Below are 16,462 nucleotides of genomic sequence, written 5' to 3'. Positions count from 1 at the left end.
GACTTGCCTCATCAACAGGGGCTTAATGGTCAACCTAAAATAGAGTTCTAACTGGAAAGAACATAATTCTTACCTTTTATTTACCAATTTCCAGAGTAAGGAGTTGGTATAATGGCCTTCTCCAAGATAACAAATGAGGATTTGTTTGCTGGCTTGCTTTCTCTTCACTGATTCTCATTTAAACACAGGGATTTTTACACGTTTAGTGTGCTGCAATCCATTACCATCAATTATTCATTTTGATGCTGAAATTGTCCCAACTGTGTGGGTGTCCCTTCAAGTTGGGTCAATATTTGCAGGTGAAAAATGATGGAAAGATATCCTTAGCCGAAAACACGTCTAAGAACTTGGCTGTGTCTGGTACTGGGCTAGATGCTGGGTGCAGAGGGCTACATTCACAGGCTTGGGTTCTTCCGTTAACCCTGAAGAAATAAGTCCTGAAAGTCTTAGTGAATAATCAAGCGCGAGCTGCTGACTGTGCCAGTTCACCTTTGAATGTGCCCTTCTTCACCGGGCAAATGTGGCAAAGTGAGTCAGCTGTGGCCTCCCAAGTGCAGCCAGGTAGCTAGTTCAGCAGATGGTAGCCAGTGACTCAAATCGACAAAAGGTAAATCAGAACTGAGAGGTTAGGAGGGTTTCAGTTTTTCTGTGTTTGTTCTGTTTCAGCTGTCTCCTAACTGCAGTTACAAAAGCCAAATCAAAATGATCTGAGTATTTGAGGCACAGTAGCTGGGGGGAGGGGGTGGATGTGAAGGGCTCTTGAGAAAAACAGGTGTTGGGGAAAGAATGTTGTGACCCTCGCTCAGTCCTTATTAGCTGTTGGCCAAGGCAAGGCAGCTGGCTATCTTCAGTGGACGAAACACCAACACCTTATCCACACAATGGGCCTGAGGCCTGCCCTGCAGAGGCTTGTGGTGATGGCCAGTGGTGATATAGCATATGGGGAAGCATTAAACTAATTGGAAGATTCACTATTATTGGATAATAATTGGTAGGAATATATTGGCTAGTTGTCCTGTAGAATGTATGACAATTCTGGAATTGTCTGATGTTTGCCCTGTGCAGTATCATTTATCTTGTTCTTCTACCCCTTGTATGTTCTGAAATCTGGAAGTAAGAGCAAAGGCTTGATTAAATTCTGGTGAAATATTTTTGACAATATTTTGGATACCTAATTACCTTTCAACTTAAAATGATAAGAATAGGTAATACTTATTCAGTGCTTAATTTATTCAGGGATTTTTACACACTCAACATGCTGCAAGCCATAATGCTTTCAACTATCTCTTTGAGGTAGGTACTAGTGGTGTTATTCCCATTTTACAGAAGCAGCTGAGGTGCAGAAAACATAAGTAACTTGCTCAAAATTGCACAGCTAATAAATGACAGACATGGGATTTGAACCTGAGTTATCTCCAAGACTGTGGTCCTTAACCATTCTGCCATGAATGAATACTTCCTGGAGAAATCTGTAATAGATGTCTACATCATTTGATTTCCATGGCACAAATTCGAGTTTTTAATTTGGACTTCTAGAGAGCAGAAAAACATTGGAGGTGATGTTTTAGGCAACAAGATGACTGTGACAAATGTTTCCATCCAAGAAAGAGGCTATTCACGTCTGTGTGTATAGTGTGTGTGTGAGAGTGTGTGTGTGTGTGTGTGTGTTTCTGTGCTATAGTCACCATCTCTAGTGAGGAGTACCTGGAGAGACGGCACTACCTGCCTAGAAAAGCGGAGCTGATACTTTCTGTCATATGCTGTGACTTGGAAGACCCAAATGTGGCCTACCTATCACAGGGAAGAACTCTCACTTGGGGCAGTATAGCCCAGTGTTACACACACACGCTCTCTACTGAAGGCATGGAGTTGAATGAAGCTCTGCAGATTGACTTGCATTTTATGTTAAGAGAATTTTTCTAGGGTAGTGTTAAGTGTGTGAACTTGAGAGCAAGGCTGCCTGTATTTGTAAGTGACACACACAAAGCTTGGTGCATGGCAATCACTCAATAAAGGCCAGCTATTGTTATTGAGATGAGTGGCTTTCTTAGCTCAAAAGTGGGTTATGAAGAGAATCTTTGGGCTCTTCTCTGGAGATTAATAAAACCAAGAAACACTGGGCCAGAGTTCTCAATGAGGGTTCTAATACCACCTGCTGGGTGCAACCTAGTCTAGTGGGATGCGGGGTATTCATAACAATGACTAGAAATTTCCCTCCCTCAGCTCCCCCACACGTGTTACACCTGTGTCTTGGGACAAGCTGGTGTTAATCCCCACTCTCCCTGCCAAACAACAAGTGTCTTTGAAGTACCACTTCCTGTGGATCCTTCCTGCTGTGCAGCTCAGTGTCTTGAAAAGAGCTTTGAAGTCCCACTGACCCAGCTTGAATCCCAATCTCCCCATAGAGGAGCTGTGTTACTTTGGGCAAATTACCCAGCTTTTCTGAGCTTCATCTTCCCATCTGTAAAAAAAAGAGACAATACCTATCTCAAGGGTCATTGTGAGCTCTTAGAACCAATAATATATGAAACACAGTGCCTAGACCACTGGAGGCTCGCTCCTGTGGCCACCCTGCCAGGACCACTGAAAGCATCTGGGAGGTGCCTGGGGGCAAGGAAGTCATCTTTAGTGCTGTCTTTATCAGGTGGAATTGGGACCTCAAAACAGTGAATTTTAAAATCTACTCTCTTCAATCTGCTAAATGCCCGCCGCCAACCCCAAATAGAAATAAGCAAAATAACGGGAGCATTGTGAATTACTGAACTAGATGATTCCAGTAAAGGCATAATTTATTCTTAGAGTAAAATGTTTATCCTTTTAATCCTAAAACATGTAAGATTGATCTTTTCAAAAAACAATCCATCTAAAGTAGTCAAATTTATAGAGACATAAAGTAGAATGGTGGTTGCCAGGGGCTGACAGGAGAGGGGAATAGGGAGTAATGGCTTAATGGTTATGGAGTTTCAGTTTTGCAAAATGAAAAGAGATGTATGGATGGACAGTGGTGATGGCAGCACAGCTGTGTGAATGCACTTAATGCCATTGAACTATACACTTGAAGCTGTTTAAAATGCTGTTTTAGGTTGTGTGTATTTTACTGCAATTAAAAAAAAAACTTAAATGTTCAAAACGTGAATGCATGCAATCTTAGTTTCCTCAAGCCTCTGAGTTCTGACAAGGAGGCTAGAATGAAGGCACATCTGGCACCGTGTTCTAGATTCTAAAAGCGAGACTCCTTTTCAGAGGCAGCATCCCTGTGTGTGGTCCTCAGCCGCCCACTGTGGTCAGTGATGGGGCATTCCCAGGATCTGGACACTTTTGTTTCGTTTCTAAACCTGAGCCCCCTGAAAGGAAGGAACCTGTTTGTTGAGGACTCTGTTAAAATCAGGTTGGGGAGAGTTTTCTGGGAAATAGCTTCATAAATCGTGTGTAGATACAAAACTAACAGGCACATGAAAGATTTGTATTTTGAAAACAAAACCCCAGTGGGATTCTCTCAGCAGAAAATGAAAAGGTCTTCTTAACATTCAGTTGAACTATTAGAGTCATTTTTGCTGTTGCAAGCACTAATGCAGGTATGGCCACTGCCACAGCCCCAGATTGCAGTACAGCAAATTAGCAAGGTTTTAACTTGGCTGCAAATATCAAGCTGGCTGCTTGTCATTATGCAAAAAGGAATGGGGCTGGGAGGGGGACCGGCACCTAGGGGCAAAGCACATTATAATTGTTTAAGCAGGCCCCACAAGTCATGCATTTCAATTATTTGTTCAAAGCAGCCTGCAATTAGGAGTTGCAAACAAGGCTTTTGAATGCAAAGTCAGACAATTAAAATGTTTCATGAGTGCATGAGAGAAAGAAGTTCTGAATTAGCACTTTGAATACACAAGACCTCTTTTTCTAATCTTTAGTCCCTTTCACTCTTTGAAAAAACGAGAGAGTGAGAGAAAGACATTTTGGGCTGTGGTGGAGGTGATTTGGGTGTTTACTTATTTATATCAAATGCCTGACTAATCCAGGGAAGATTGAACCATCCTAATCAGCCCCTCGTACATTTCAGTGTCTCTTGTTACTTGCCAGATAGTCCTTATCCAAGCATAATGGCCCAGGTGCCAAACCCATCACCCAAGGGGGTCGTAAATCACTTTAAGCATCTCTCCTCCTCCTTCCCTCACCACTCCTCATTCTTTCCTTTGAAGAAGCGGGTCTATTTGAACCAGTGATTTGTGACTTTCCAGTATTTAGGGCACAACCCCGAGCTGGTTGCACTAACACACCGGCTGGGGGAAACGAGTACACTGGCCAGTGTTGGGATCAGGGAGGAGAGATTCTGTGTGTTCTGGGGTGCCGATGAGCAGAAGCTGGCTGCTCTGGGTAAGCATGAAAAAGACACTAACCTGCCTTATTTCTTTGAAGGAAGATCTGCTGTTAAACTCCTTCCCCTCCCCCACCTACCTCCCCACCCACACATTCCCTTCCCCAGTCCACAAATGCCCTACTGATATTAAATTTTATTTTATGATGTATTTTAAGAACCCTTTAAAATTTTGATCAGAGGAGACACTTTGAGGAGAGGGGGGTGTATCAAACATAGGGGGAAAAGGAAACATTCCTCCTTCAACCTTTTTTCCCTGTTAAATTGTGAGGCTTCCTAAAAAGCATTTGTACGAGGCATCAACCATTATTACAAACTAAGTGACTGCAACCCAAAGCACTTTACGTTATTATTCAGTGTGTGAAATTAACCAGGACAATCCCGACAATTTAAGGTGAAAATTGCTAACGTATCAGTTAATGTGTGCCTGTGTGCATGCATGCCTAATTTGAGAGCCTGGTGGCTAGTAGCCTTAATTTATCATTTCCTGACTGTAGCTAATTTATGAAAGATGATTTAAGTAATCCTATTTATCCTCTTCTGTAAAGAAAACACATTTTAAAAATTATCTAGTTCAGGTAGGGAAAAGTTCTTTGAAAAAAAACGCCTCTAATATGGAAAATAAATATTCAAAATATGGATATTGTGAATAGTATGCAATTCTTTTCTAATTACTTTGCCTCCAAGCAATCATTCACGGTTCAGAACACTGTTAAAATACCAAGTATCTGGTAGGATTGATGAGCCTTTATGTGATCAATACATTTTATCAGTTGGAAATTTTAATGTTTTTCTGTGGGAAACATTTCTATAGGCCTACCTAAAAATAAGCTGTTTTTCCAATTAGCCCATGCGTAAATAAGGATGCTGTCATGATAAGCATTAAAATCATATCACTTTAATGCTTGAGATATATATATAAATACAACAAAATATTTTTTTTAGTTGGCACAGTTTTTAATATCTTGCTTTTTTTTTTTTTTTTTACAACCCTGACATTTTAAATCTTTTGAAAGGCCCGAAGTGATAAACTGAATCATTCTATATTGATTAGGTTTTTGTAACCTACTACATTAGTTTTGCTGATCTGTTTTTGAAGGTAGTAAGTGCCATATAAAAAAAGACTTTATTTAAAAATCAAAATAGCTGTACATTCTTTACCATAGGCTTGTCCAAGGTAATTTACAATAGAAAGGGGAGGGGAAGGAAGGCAGCTGTGAGGGAAGCTCTGCATAAAATCCCACTTAGGTGCAACCTGAGTCTCCTCCCCAGAACAACCTTTAAAAACATCTGTCCTGAATGGGGAGCTTTAATCTGCAGGAGAGACTCAATAAAATGAATGATAGCCAAGCCTCAGGTCAAACCACTGGAAACTGACAAATAATAAATTGTATTTGATTCGGTGATTTCTGGATTGCTTCACAACTTTTGGGTCTGCTTATTTATTTACTCATTAGTTTTATGAGTGTTAGTTCTACAGCCGGCTTCTTTTTCTCTAAAGAGGTAATTTAATCAGAGGGTGTGCCTACAAGTTGTACCAACATAACAGGTGTTAAACCCTAAACAGCCTGAAAACTAGCTCTCAGACCTTCTTAGGTTGACTCAGGGAGAGGAAAAAAGAAACAAGAAAAAGAAAAATACCCTGAAAACGTTTCTCTCCCAGGCTACTGTCACAAGTAGGTATTCCTCCTGAGGGTGACTAAAAGCAGTTGCTCCTGTAATAAGAAAGAGAGAGAGAAAAGACTGTCCAAGCTCTGCTCTTGTAGAACTTGGAGACTTAGGGTCTCCAATGTCTCACAGGTAACCTGGAAGATGCAGCCAACCTTTTCAGGAGGCAGCCAAGGAGAATCGAAGCTGCTTATCCCCATGTTACTCCCGTTCACATTGCACGTTTTATTCCAATCCATTTCACAATCAAGAGGTAGTGGGAATCTTGCCACTGAAATGCCACCATTTCTGGAACCCAGGGCTGGAAGCCAACCAGCCCTTTGGATATCTCAGCAGGAGGCAGAGAGAAGTTTCTGCTGAAGGACACCAGTACAAATGCCTTTTATGCGAGGGGACATGGTAATACTTCAAATTATCTACCTTCAAAAGCTGAGTGTTTGAGTCGCTACCCAAGAACGGATTCCTGAGTCTGTGAAATGGAAAAACAAAGGTGTTCAGGGCTGGGTAACAGGATGGAGGCTTTTCCCAGCTGTAGAATTCAAGGATGATGAAAGGGAGATGCAACAGAATGTAAAACAAATTGTTCACTGGAGAGTGGAAAATACAGATTTGAAAGTTAAGTGTCTGGAACAAGAGAGATATGAGTCACTGGAATTTACAAGTTACTATAGGAAACAAAGATAAAGACATCATGAGAGAAGTAGTAACGCCAGTAGCAAAATGGCATTTCGTTAACTGCAAAACTAGATGATGGCAGAAACCGTTCATCAACTGGGGAAAGAGGTAGTAATTATGGAAGACAACAGCAGATAATAGCATTGACATAGGGACCTACAGGAACAAAATTGGGTGTTTGGCAATTATGTCAAATGGGAGCACAGATTTTTCTTCCCCTTCAACATGGTAAATCAGAGAAAATTAGGTCTGGAGGGCACTCAGTTTCCAGTAGGGAAGAGAGGAAAGCTTGGTTTTCCAAGGGGCAAAGGTATTCCAGCTAGAGGGAAACTGCTTTTCTTTGTGCCAAGTAGCAGGGCTTCTTATATGAAGGTCAAAAACACATTTGGCATTTTGAATTTGTGTGTGTGGATGCAAAATAGGTGTGAGGAAAAGTGCATAAACACCCCAACAGCTGCCACCATCAGGTCAAGAACTAGGAGACTGCCAGCCCGCCGGTGTATCCTTCCCAACCACAAATCCGGCGTCCCCCCAGAGGTACTATCCCAACTTTAATTCTAACAATTCCCTTGCTTTCCCTTATTCTTTTGTGATCTCTGTATACTTCTCTAAACAATATAGCTTAGTTTTGTCTGTTTTTGAGTTGCATATGTTTATGTACATGTAGATAGAAATGTAGCCACAGTCTTCTTTCAGGTCTAGCTTCTTCTCAACATTATTTTTGTTACATTCATCCTTGTTGGGTGTAGGTGTAGTTTGTTCACTTCCATTGCCAAATCACATCCCATTGTACGCATGTATCACAACGTATCAATTCTTTTGTTTCTGGGCATTTTGGTTTGTGCCAGAGATTAATAGTGAATCACCATCCCTGTGTTCTGCCAGGAACCTCTTGTTCCTGGCCACATCTGGATGGCTTTGCCAACTTTCTTTCAGTAAGGTGTGACCATGGGGTCTGGCCTGCCCACACACACCTCCCAGGTATGATTTTCCATTATCTTCCCCACCCCCCTCCCCTGCGTGTGGACTAGAGGTGACCTCTGGGTGACCTTGGAAACCATGTGTAGAAGACTGGAAAGCCACAAGATAGAAAAAACCTGGATTCCTCAATCATCAGTAGGATGAGAGCTGCCCAGGAGAACACCCTGATTGGGAGCATCCACATTGGCCTAATATAGGAGTGGGAAATAAACGATTTTATCGTGTCAAATGAATCAGCCAGCTTCACCTTAACTAATACGGAGTTGTTCCAGTGTGGGCTATTAAGAACGATGCTGCTATGAAGTCTTGAATATGTATCTTGCTGCGCATAAGTCCATGATTCTAAAGGGTATAAACTCAGGAGTGGAGCTGCTGGATCAAAGACTCTGCGTATCTCCAGCTTTATGAGGTGATGGTGGTCTGCTTCCAAAATGTACTGCTTCCAGTTTATATTCTCACCAGCAGGGATAAGAGTTCTGTGCTCATCAATACTTGGTATTGTCCGAATTGTTTACTTGTGCCAATAGGAAGGGAGTGGTTTGTCACAGTGGCATACATTTGCATTTCCTTGACAACTGAGATTGCTTACACTTTCAAGTGTTTATTAATCATTTGGATTTCTCCTTATATGAGGCCCCTGCCCAAGTCTTTTGCCAAGTTTTTTCTTGAGTTATCTTTCTCCTGGTGTGTAAGATTTTAAAAAATATATTCCGAACACTAGGCCCTCATGAATTATATGTGTTGGCTATTGGCTTCACCCATTCTATGGCAAAAATTTCTTTTTGCTTTTCAAATGCTATCTTTGGTAAATATACTTTAGATGTAAAATTTATGAATTTTAAATTTAAGATTAGTGTTTTTTTACTGTCTTGATTAAGAAATCCTTCTCATAAATATTTTCCTATATTCTAAAATCTTTATAGCTGTTTTTTACATTTAGTTTTAAAATCCATCCACAATTATTATTTGCATATTATTATGAGATAGGGGTTTAATTTCAGTTTCTCCCAAGTGATTCCCAGTTTTTCCAGCATCATTAATTGAAAAATGTGTCCTTTTCCTGCTACTCTGCTTTGCTACCTTTGTCAAATATCATGTGTTTATATATATAAGAGTCCGTTATAGGGCTTTCTGTTTTGTCCTGGTGGTCTATTTGTTTATCTCTGCACCAATTCCACAATGTCTTGATTGTCATAGCTTTATAATGTCTTAGAATCTGGTATAGCAAGACCTCCCAAGATTTCTTTTTCAAGAATGTCTCAGGTTTTGTAAGCTTTTTGCATTTCCACATGAAGTTTACGATCATCTTGAATTATTCCAAAACAAACTATTGAGATTTGAACTATGATTTCATTAAATCTATAAGTAAATTTGGGGGAAATTTATTGAATTGGCATATTCCTCCAAACATGTAAATCTTTATTAATATCTCTCAGTTGATTGTTATACTTGATTTTGGATCTAGAAACACCCTAAATTCATGTTAATTCTAATAATTTATCTGTAGATTTTTAAAATTTCTGTTTATACAACCATGATATACATGAATAATGACAGATTCATTTCTTCCTTTTCAATTCTTATAACTTTCATTTTTTTTTGTGCTGTATCGTCTAAGACCTCCAGAACAAAGTTGAATGAAAATAGTCATCGTAAGCATCCTCATCTAGTTCTTAATCTTAAAAGGAATGCTTTTAATATTTTACCATTAAGTATGTTATTTGCTGTAGGATTTTAATATATATTCCTTTTTCAGATTAAGGAATTTCACTTCTAATTCTGGTTTACTAAAAATTACTTTAATTATTAAATGTTAAGCTCATATACTGGTATAACCCCACTTGATTATAATATATTATTATCCTCTTCAATTATTATTGGATTTTGCTCTCAAATAGTTTTGTAAGGATTTTTTGCATTGATATTCATGTGTGAAATTGGCGTATGACTTACCTTTCTTATCTATGGTCCTTGTGAAGTTTTAGAATCTAAGTTATACTAGTTTCTTATGAGCTGGGGATGTCCTCTCTTTTCCTATTCTCTGGAGGGTTGTGTAAAAAATAAAAATAACTGTATCTTATGTTTATTAGAACTTGCTGCAGAAGCCATCAGATACTAGTGTTTTCTTTATTGGATGATTTTTTTTTTTTTTTTCTGGTGGAGCCTCGCTCTGTCACCCAGGCTGGAGTGCAGTGGGGTGCTCTCTGCTCACTGCAACTTCCACCTCCTGGGTTCAGGCAATTTTCCTGCCTCAGCCTCCCAATACTGGATGATTTTTTAAACTATTAATTCAATTTATGATTTTATGACCATTCAAGTTTTGTATTTCTTTTTGAGTCAAACTTTTCCAAGAATGTCTCCATTGAATGTAAATTATTAAAATATATAGACCGAAAGTAGTTTATAATATCCTCATTCTCTGTTAATCTTTTTTTTTTTTTTTTTTTTTTTTTTTTTTTTTTTTTTTTTTTTTTAAGTCTTGATCTTTCTCCCAGGCTGGAGTGTAGTAGCTCAATCTTGGCTCACTGCAACCTCTAACTCCTGGGTTCAAGTGATTCTCCTGCCTCAGCCTCTTGAATAGCTGGGCTTACAGGTGCCCGCCACCATGGCTGTCTAATTTTTGCACTTTTAGTAGAGACAAGGTTTTGCCATTTTGGCCAGGTTGGTCTTGAACTCCTGACCTCAAGCGATCCACCCACCTCAGCCTCCCAAAGTGCTGGGATTACAGGCGTAAGCCATCGCACCTGGCCATATGTCCCTTTTTTACATTCCTCATATTACTTATTTGTGCCTTTCTTTTTCTTGATCAGTCTCATCTGTGGCTTGTCAATTTTTTTTTTTTTTTTTTTTTTTTTTTGAGATGAAGTTTTGCTCTTGTTGCCCAGGCTGAAGCGCAATGGCACGATCTGAGCTCACTGCAACCTCCGCCTCCCAGGTTCAAGCGATTCTCCTGCCTCAGCCTCCCAAGTAGCTGGGACTACAGGCACCTGCCAAGACGCCTGGCTAATTTTTGTATATTTAGTAGAGATGGGGTTTCACCGTGTTGACCAGGCTGGTCTTGAATTTCTGACCTCAGGTGGTCCCCCCGCCTTGGCCTCACAAAGTGCTGGGATTACAGGCGTGAGGCACCGCTCCTGGCCCTGTCAATTTTTTTAACCTTTTCAAACAAACAACTCTTGTTTTTTGTTAATCTTCTAGATTGTATATGTCTTTTCTATTTCATAAATTGTCACTTATCTTTATTCCTTCCTGTTGCTTTCTTTGAATTTGATTTGCTATTATTTTAAATTTTTAGGACTATTACAAGGAAATAATAGTGGCATCATCTGTTCTCTTGTGGGTTGAGAAGAGATGAAGTCCTGCCCAGCATGAACTCTCATTAGAAGTTGTACTAATGGAAGAATCACAAGTGCCAGCATTGGATAATTCAGATGACATTTATTTTTAGGCTTAGAACAGAATACAGTTTTCCCACTACAGTTTAGGAGTCTGGTTGTTGATAACTGCTAATGTAAGAAAATTTTGAAATTAAGAATTAAGAAACTTGGGACTTAAGGGGGAAAATATGACTAGAGAGCCAAGAGAGAAAACACCTCTATAAAAGCCCACTAAATAGTCACGTATTCACTAAACTAAAACAACGGATACAACATCTTCAACAATGGCAATCTCAATGACGTCTTACATTTTTCAACTAGTAATAGTGAAATTGTATCATTGGTTTCCAGTGATCATTTCTTGTTCTACAGAAACCTTTTCAGTTTCAGTAGAAGACTTGTAAATTCATTGTGTGTGTGTGTGTGTGTGTGTGTGTGTATTCACAGGTATGCATACTAAGCAGTCTTTTTGCTTGAGTCTCATACGTCTCTTAATGCCGTAAGCTTTTCTGAATTTAATGTATAGGAATTATTGAGTTCACCTTTCAACAATTGTTCTTATATTTATCACTCCAGAGATATTACTGGAATACATTTATAAGCTCTTCCTGCCTGCCTGCTTGCCTTTTCTCCCTTTCTTCTTTTCTCTGTTTCTTCCTTCTTTCCTCCCACAAAGACCTATTCAATGCCTGCTGCTTACTCTTCAGGCATTGTTCAAGGAATACAGCAATGAGCAAAACAAAAAAATTCCAGCTCTTAGGTTGCTTATAAATCTGGTGGGAGTAGACAAACAGTAACCAAGATAAATAAATAAAATATAAATGTCAGATGGTAGTAAGTGCTATGGAGAAACATAAATCAGGTAAAGGGGGCAGAGAGTGCCAGGGAGTAGAAAATGGAATTTAGGGAAGTTTGCAATTTAGATAGGAAGATCTCACTGGGAGGGTGACATTTGAATAAAGACTTGAAGGAGAATGAGGAAGCAGCCATGAGGCTCTGGGGAGGCCAAGGTGAAGAACGTTCCAGGCAAAGAGAACAACAAGTACCAATGCGAGGCCCTAAGTCCTTGTAGGCCATGGTAAAGCTTTTAGTTTAAGGAAAATGGGAAGCCAAGGGAAGATTATAAGCAGCCAAGTGACATGATATGGCTTATCCTCCAAAAGTTTTACTCTGACCGTTGTGTTGATAATTTTTGTATTTTAGTAGATGGGGTTTTACCGTATTGGCCAGGCTGGTCCCAAACTCCTGCCCTCAAGTGATCTGCCAGCCTTGGCCTCCCAGAAGGCCAGGATTACAGGTATGTGCCACCATACCTAGCCTATTTTTTTTTTTTTTTTTGAGACAAGATCTCTCTCTGTCACCCAGGCTGGAATGCAATGGTGCAATCACAGCTCACTGAAGCCTCGACCTCCCAGGGCCCAATCGATCCTCCCACCTCAGCCTCCCAAGTAGCTGGAACTGCAGCTGTGTGCCACCACGCCTGGCTAATTTTTATATTTTTTGTAGTGATGGGGTTTGCCATATTGCCCAAGGTGGTTTTGGACTCCTGGGCTCAAGTCATCCACCCACCTTGGCCCCCCAAAGTGCTGGGATTACAGGTGTGAGTCACTGTGCCCCACTGAGATACATGTTTTGAAAAGAGAAGGGACAAGATTTGATGGATCAGATGAGGAACATAGAGCAAAGTATGAGGTCCAGGATTGCTCCATAATTTTTGGCCTGAAAAACTAAGAGTGAAGTGCTATTTATAGAAAGGGGGGAAGATACAGAAAGAACAGGTTTGGAAGAGCAGATCGGGAGTTCAGTATCGGATATACTAAATTTGAGAAGTGTGTAAGGCAACCAAATGAGGAAACTGGATATTTAAGTCCAAATTGAGGTGCAAGGTAGGCTGTCATTGTTAATTTGGGTATTATAAGCATGTAGATATTTTGTAAGACTTTACCATGAAAAATATTCTTTCCTTCTTCGTCACTGACTTTATTTCACAGTTTTCCCTCTTGTTCTAATTATCCTAAATAAGAATGATTTTGCTCTCCTGAAAATAAAATTCTTCTGCTTTGACTAATAAGAAATAGTTCAAACATTCACACTGAACTAGGATTTTTTTTTTTTTCTTTTTTGAGACGGAGTCTCGCTCTGTCACCCAGGCTGGAGTGCAGTGGCACGATCTCAGCTCACGGCAAGCTCCACCTCCTGGGTTCATGCCATTCTCCTGCCTCAGCCTCCCCAGCAGCTGGGACTACGGGTGCCCGTCACCACGCCTGGCTAATTTTTTGTATTTTTAGTAGAGATGGGGTATCACCATGTTAGCCAGGATGGTCTCGATCTCCTGACCTCATGATCTGCCCGCCTCAGCCTCCCAAAGTGCTAGGATCACAGGCATGAGCCACCATGCCTGGCAGATTTTTTAAAAAAAATAAAATTTCCCATAAAAATAGAAATATAAATTTGACGAGTAAAACATAGCAAGACAGACATGTAATTGTTAATCATATACAGAGCCATTACAAACTTAATAACATCTGGAACAAGAAGTTAGAAACACTAAACCTTAGGCTCATTTTGTGCCATCTCTCTAATTTCAACTTAATGTCAAGTCCTGCTAAACCTAAATGATGCTTTTCTTTTTTTTTTTTTTTGAGACGGAGTCTCGCTCTGTTGCCCAGGCTGGAGTGCAGTGGTGTGATCTCGGCTCACTGCAGCCTCTGCCTCCTGGGTTCAAGCAATTCTCCTGCCTCAGCCTCCCGAGTAGCTGAGACTACAGGCATGCACTGCCACATCCAGCTAATTTTTTGAATTTTTAGTAAAGATGAGGTTTCACCATGTTGGCCAGGATGGTCTTGATCTCCTGACATCGTGATCCACCTGCCTCGGCCTCCCAGAGTGCTGGGATTACAGGCGTGAGCCACTGCGCCTGGCCAATGATGCTTTTCTATTTTACTTCAAGAGGAGCCTTTACAGTCTCTCATGGAAGTTACTCACAGTTTTTGTGCCAATTCCCTTTCTATGGTCTGTAGTGGCCAAGGCTACTTGATTCAACTGTGGGGTTTAAAAAGCCTTTGGTTCTTCTCCCTCACTATTTGTACTGTAACTCCTGCTCTTAGCTTCATCTAAATAAATGCTTTCAGATAAAACTCCCCTTGCCATTCTCTAACTCTCTTTCCTGATATTGGCCAAATTAGAAAGTCAGAGAAAAGACCGAAGTACCTTCCACTTTCCTCACCTACTTAATGATGCAGCACTGATAGTCTTTCAATCAGGAGTCAAATTTGAAAAATGTCAATAAAATATGTTTTTATTCTTTCTTCTCTATCTCAGTATTGTATTTGCCTTTCTACCCATCTCTCTACCCTTCCATTTATCCATCTATTCATGCATCCCTGTATCTACTCACTCATGTATTTCATAACAACCCAAGGTCCTGTATAGTTTTCAAACTGCTTTTATTGTGGTTGTCTCACCTCAATGTACTGGATAAAGGAAGAAAAATTCCATATTTATGTAGCCTAGGCCCAATGGACATAAACAGAAAACTTACGTATTTCTACTCATTCTCCCTCTAATGTACCCCTCTCTCCTTTCAAATGCCCCTGATCCTTAGCATATCAAATCCGGTTCTTTTTTCTGTGTAACATAGAATGTTTTTGCATTCTAGTCATGGCCACTGGCAGCTTCATAGAATTTACTACTTTATCTCTTCACCCAAAATTGTACCCCCAAACCCACTTCTTAGGATTTATGACTTTGCAGTTACTAAAGTCTTTCATGCAATCTTTAGTAAAGAAATTGAGAAAAACTGGAATTCTGTTTTAAAGTTGGGGATTCTAATTTCCTCTATCTCAAAATCTTTCCATGATAAGTCTCCCCTTTCCTTCTTTAGTCCCATTTATGAGTAAGTGTGTCATTCATCATGCCAAGGCTAGTTCCTCCCCCTGTGTTTTTGAGCCCATACCTACTCACCTCTCCTGAGATCTTACCTCCTACCTCTTCTGAGACTTGGCTTTCTTGTATCTTGTATGTCTCCTTCTCTGCTAGCTCCTTTCCTCTCTGGTCTTCAACACATTCAGGCATCTCAAACTGTAAAATAGTTTAGCCTGTCTGTTGTTTCCTGCCAGGATCCCCATTGCTGCCACACACATTCCCCGTTTCTTCAACCTGCCCACCATCTTCTTACTTCTTAGCATTTTGCAGTTTGACTCATATCCTCACCACTGTCCTGACTGCTCTTTTACAAATTATCTCGGACCAAGTACAATGGCCTTTTCTTGAGCTGTATTATTTTCACTGTTTTCTGTAGCATTTTAACACAAGGCAAAGTTTGACAAAGGAGCTGTTGACAATTGAAGTGGGTTTTTGGTAAAGAATAGCTACTACTTGGAGAAGACTTGGTTTACTTACCTTGATCTTGTGCTAGTCTTATAGGTCAAGAAACTGGAGTTTTCCCATACATCCAGAGATGAAGATACCCTTGTGATATGGTTTGGCTCTGTGTCCCCACCCAAATCTCATCTCAAATTGTAATTCCCATGTGTCAAGTGAGGGATTTAGAGGGAAGTGATTGGATCATGGGGGTGGTCTTCTCCCATGCTGTTCTCATGATAGTGAGTTCTCACAAGATCTGATGGTTTTATAAGTGGTGGTTTCCACTCCTCTCTCTTGCCTGCCACCATGTAAGATGTGCCTGTTTCCCATTCTACCGTGATTGTAAGTTTTCTGAGGCCTCCGCAGCCATGCAGAACTGAGAGTCAATTAAACCTCTTTCCTTTATGAGTTACCCAGTCTCGGGTATTTCTTTATAGCAGTGTGAGAGTGAACTCATATATCTTGAGTATATGATGACACTCACTGAACTCCCAAGTGGCACGGAGAGCCAAATTTTTAACACAATGGTAGGCAAAATTTCTTTCTTTCCTGGTCTTAAGCAGGAAAAGCATCCAGCAAAGCTTGATTATTATCACTATGTGCCTTGTGAGTGTTAGCACAATGTGCTGCAGTGGAATAGAAAGGCTATGAAATTAACTAGATCCAGACTTGAATTTGACTCCATATCACTTGGCTAGTTGTTTAATTTTGGAAACTTGTTTAGCCTCTCTAGCCCTCAGTTTCTGTATCTGTAAAAAATAAGTATATTACCTATTTGGGGGTATTGTTGTAAAATTTATCAATATGTCATAGTAATATCACATAAAAGGTGACTAGTGACATCACCATCATCACCAACAGACATTTGAACACTCAGATGTGCCAGATGTAGTAGCTGATTAGGTTACAAACTGTGACCAGTGCACTGTCCCTGTGCATATGAAGTCTTCAGTGTTGTAGGGGTGGCAGAGATAAACAGCCAAATGCACCATAGGAATTTGCATGAAGGTATGTCAAAGGTATT

General features: G+C 40.2%; 1 long non-coding RNA gene across 1 annotated transcript in view; it reads left to right on the top strand.

Annotated features, from left to right (window-relative positions):
- The first annotated feature begins 4,178 nt into the window (after positions 1-4,178).
- The window catches only part of LOC129050129 (uncharacterized), a 44,397-nt gene continuing 32,113 nt past the window's right edge, over positions 4,179-16,462 (top strand). Inside the window, exon 1 of the long non-coding RNA XR_008513612.2 lies at positions 4,179-4,371. This is a non-coding gene — a long non-coding RNA (uncharacterized LOC129050129). The remainder of the gene's footprint in view (positions 4,372-16,462) is intronic.

Source organism: Pongo abelii, chromosome 16 (genome assembly GCF_028885655.2).
Source record: "Pongo abelii isolate AG06213 chromosome 16, NHGRI_mPonAbe1-v2.0_pri, whole genome shotgun sequence".
NCBI classification, from domain to species: Eukaryota; Metazoa; Chordata; class Mammalia; order Primates; family Hominidae; genus Pongo; species Pongo abelii.
The sequence above is the reverse complement of the archived record's forward strand: the minus strand, read 5'-3'. Positions and strand labels throughout refer to the sequence as shown.